We start from the raw sequence: 4,911 nt of genomic DNA, 5'->3' as shown, positions 1-4,911 counted from the left end.
TACATCTTCATTAACACTTACATCTTGTCTTTTTGATAGTAGCCATTCTAACAGGTATAGGGTGATATCTCATTGTAGTTTTGATTTGCATTTCCTGATTATTAGTGACACTGAGTACCTTTTCAGGTACCTGTTGGCCATTTGTATGTCTTCTTTGGAAAAATTTCTCTTCAGGTCCTCTGCCCATTTTAAAATCAGATTATTAGTTTTTTGCTATTAAGTTATATAACTTTCTTACATATTTTAGATATTAACCCCTAATTCGATATATGGTTTGCAAATACTTTCTCCCATTCCATCAGCTGCCTTTTAATTTTGATGATTCTTTCTTTTGCTGTGGAAAAGCTTTTTAATTGGAGGTAGTCATAGCATAGAACGTTGAATATCATAATTTTTTCATGTTGTTAAATATTTATGGTATCATTATGAAAAAATGTTTTTGTTTCTTATTACAAACCAATTAGAGAGTTTTGTAAGTACAGAAAGTATAAAGAATAACAATCAACAATAATCCCACTGCTCAAAGATACAGTTATTAATATTTTACATATTTTATTATACTCTCTAAAAATGAATTTTCTATGGCCGAACTACATTTTATAATGTTACAGATTCCTTTAGCCATTATGATATCAGAAACACTTTTCTGTGCCATTTGAAATATTTTCCAAATAGTTTTTAATGACTACATGCTAGTCCATTATATGACTGCTCCATAATTTACTTAACTACTCTGCTAATGGTGGACTTAAAGACTACTTGCAAAAATTGATATAAATTATTGTAAATATCATAAATTCTTATACATATGTTTGCGTGTTTCATAATGTAAATTCCTGGTAGTTTAATTAATCTGTCAAAACATATGAATATAAAGGCATTTGATATATATTGTCAAAAGGCCTTCCAGAGAGTTTTTACCAGTCTGTCCCCCTACCCAAAAAGACAACGCATTTGTGACCGTACTCTTCCCCAATGGTGGGATATTATTGTCTATTAGATCTTAAAAATCTTAAAAAAAAGATTTTTTATTGTCTATTAGATCTTAAAAATCTTAAAAAAAAAACTCAGATATTTTTATTACTTTCATTGCTAATGAAGTTGAAGCCTTTAATGTTATAAGTTAGCTTCTTTTTATAATTTCTTGTTTATGCCTTTAGGATATTAGTTTTTTATAGAAATTGTTATTTTTCTATTTATTTAAATAAGTTCTCAATATCAGAATAACTTTTATTGATATTTGTCACAAACATTTTTTTCTTAGCTTATTGTTTACTCTTTAATTTTATTAATTATTTTACTTATATGTAGATTTTGTTGTTTATGTAGTCAATTTCCAATATTTTTCTTTATGATCTCTTCACTTGATTGTAACTTTAGAAAGGGCTTTTCTATCTATAAATCAGACAAATATTTAGCTATCTTTCCTTCTAGTATTTTTATGTTTTGATGTATTATTTTGTTTAATGCTTTTATCCACTTGTATTTATTTTGGTATGTCATGTGAAATAAAGGTCTAACTTGATTTATTTCTCCCCAGAGATAAGCAGTTAGATAAGCATAATTTTTATCATTTTTAACAACAATATAATTTTCTTCATTGTATTGTATTTCAAGACCAGATGGCTAAAAGGAAGTCAAGATAATGTTTCTGATGAAATAAAACCTCATAATGTAACCTGGAACATGAATAAAAGGTATGGCATTCCAGGAGGCAGGGACAGTATGGGGCCAAGTATGAGTTATATCTTGGAAGCAGGAAAAGTCCTATTTCTGAAAGTATTTTCAGGCTTATGCGGTTGCAAAAGAAAACGTAGGCATGTGCTTATGGAACCTCTCAGCCTCAGGAGCATTCATGCATACAAAGGATTAATTTAGCAATGCCTAGGTATGATGCTGCCACTTCCATTTTATGGGGGGGTCTATAAATACAATGAGATGGGAATAAGAGAGAGCAGATGGAGAAGATATTATTTTAATTTGCATCACTTCATATCCAAACCTCAATCCTGACCCTATATTAAGAATAACTCTTATCTCCACAAGTTGCTAAATATTTTAAAGACTAGAGGAACACTATATAAACCGAATGCAAATTTGTCTGCAAAAATGTAGGCTGTCATTATTGACACACGCAATTCATATACTTATTCAAAAGTCGGGTTGATTTTCCATTAGGAAAGAATCACTAATGAGATAATTTTTTCCACCATGAGTATGGATCAAGAGTGTCAGTACATAAGGCTGTGATTTGCCTTCACTTAATAGATCTGAGTTTTATTTGGAAACAAGTGCAGCACCTAGCACCAGTTGCCAAGGACCTCTGTTTGGTTTGGTAGGCCAAGGTCAGCTAATGTGCCATGCACAGTACCGGGAAATTTGCCTTGTGCCCTTTCAGACATTACAACAGAAAGACTTTACTTCTTATAATATCAGCATTATCATTTTACAGAATCGAGTACATCAGAAAAAAGAGAGAGAGAAACTGTTGCAGCTGCACACACACATATACACACATACACAAGTTTGGCTCAGCTTAACTGATGAGCTCTTGACTTGGAAATGAAACAATTTTGTAATTCATGAAATTTAAGAAACAGACCCCCCAAAATCACTAAATAAGTAGTTGCCACAGAAACATAACAAATCCTTAAGTTACCCTATATACACACCATCCAGATTTTTTTCTTAAAAAATGATAAAATATTCACACTAGAAGGAACTTAAACCATATTGTAGCTTAACTCCTTTTTACATTTTGAGGTTTTTGACTTGATTTTACAATGTCTTTTATTGTTTACAGTTTACTAATAACTATTTCTTAGCTTTCTTTCTCTGCCTTCAAGCTTACGAACTCCTTGAGCACAGAGGCTGCATCATCTTTGTTGCATGGCTCATAAGTCTAAGTGCCTCATGCATGAATGCTTAGTAAATGCTGAACACGGTTCTGGGGCTTCGCCCATGCCTTTCAGTAGAATACTAGATAAGAAAATACTACAAGTGCATCTATTCCACGTTGTGAGATGGCCCTTAAGGATGAACAAGACAAACTTTTAACCATATGACGATGGCAAAATAACTGGCATCAGTCAGAAAATGAGTTAGCTACCTTATTATTCCAGTTCATGGATCATCCAGGCCTCTGGCTTTTTTCTCCTATGTAAGAGGAAGTGAGACCAGAGAAATGCAGAGTTTTCAGTCTTGATATTAAAGCCAGTTCTTTATCAGCGGTCCCCCACCTTTTTGGCACCAGGAACCAGTGCTCCTATGAAAATCTAATGCCTGATGATCTGAGATGGAGCTGATGCAGTGATGCTAGCTCTGGGGAGCGGCTGCAAATACAGATGAAGCTTTGCTCAATCACCTGCCACTCACCTAATGCTGTGCAGCCCAGTTCCTAACAGGCCACAGACCCATACTGGTCTGCAGCCTTAAGGTTGGGGACCCCTGCCTTATATCAGTCCAGTCAAACACAGTGTTGACCATCTTCATAAACTACTTGAAGCTCCCTGAAGGCTTTTTTGTAGTTTGTAGTAAATGAGTGATCCTGGGGTTGGAAGAAGGGGTGGTTATTTCTTACAACATATTTGAAAGTTTTTACTCATGTTTCATTTCTAGCAATTAAAAATGGAAATTTGGTTCACTGGTAATTTCAAGAACTATGAATTGTTAAATTTTTTATAGCTTTGTCAAGGTATAATTAAAATAATCTAGTTTTAAAACATTTCATCACTTAAAGTTTCCTCATACCCATTTACAGTTAATCACACAGCTCTCACCACTGCCCTAGGCAACCGCTGATCTGTTTCTGTTTTATAATTTGCCTTTTCTACTTCATATAAATGTAATCAGACATACAATATACAGTCTTCTGCACCTGGCCTCCTTCACTTAGGATAATATTTTCGAGGTTCATCCTGTAGCGTGGATCAGTAGTTATTTCATTTTAATTTTTGAATCTCACTCTATTGTATAGATTTACCATCTTTTGTTTCTTCACCAGTTGATGGGTATTTGAAAAGTTTGGGCTATTATGAAGAATGCTTCTATGAACATTCACATTTGCATCTTTATGTAGACATATGTTTTCATTTCTCTTGTAAAGATTCCTAGGAGTGGAATTGCTGCATCATGTAGTAAGTTTATGCTTAACTTTTTAAGAAACTGCCAAACTGTTTTCCAAAGTGACTGTATAAATTACATTCCAACCAGCAATGCATGAAGGTTTCAATTTCTCTACTCCTTACCAACATGTACTATTGTCTGTCTTTTTGATAATAGTCATTCTAAGGAGTGTGGGATGGTATCTCATTGTGGTTTTAATTTGCATTACCCTAATGACCAATGATATTGAGCATCTTTACATGTTCTTACTTCTATTTGTATATCTTCTTTGATAAAATTTCTACTGAAATCTTTTACTCATTTTTAAAATTTGGGTTATCTTATTATTATTGAATTATAAGAGATTTTTATATTTTACTAAAATTAAAAACCCAATCTTTCTCACCTTTTGTCGGGAAAAACCTCAGTCTATCTCTGTCTCTTTTCTAATTCACACAAAACACTTCACGTCTAACACATCTGGCCACCAAGTGTGTGGGGGTTTTTCCTCACAACAAGCTAGTCTCTGACACTAGTTGGGTGTCCTACAGTTTAACTCAATTCTGACATTATCTACCTGAAGATAGCATCAGATTCCACAGGTTAAGGGCTGAGTCCCACATTACAATTCCCAACCTACTTCAGAGGCCAAAACATGTAGAAGGTCCCCAGGTTACAACTTCCATCAGGTTTGGCTACGAATCAAAGGTTCTCACAAACCCCTTCTCAGGTTTGATTAATTTGCTAGAGCGGCTCACAGAACTCAGAGAAACTCTCACTTATGATTACCAGTTTATTAAAGGCTAC

The sequence above is a fragment of the Pteropus alecto genome, unplaced genomic scaffold (genome assembly GCF_000325575.1).
Source record: "Pteropus alecto unplaced genomic scaffold, ASM32557v1 scaffold86, whole genome shotgun sequence".
NCBI classification, from domain to species: Eukaryota; Metazoa; Chordata; class Mammalia; order Chiroptera; family Pteropodidae; genus Pteropus; species Pteropus alecto.
The sequence above is the reverse complement of the archived record's forward strand: the minus strand, read 5'-3'. Positions refer to the sequence as shown.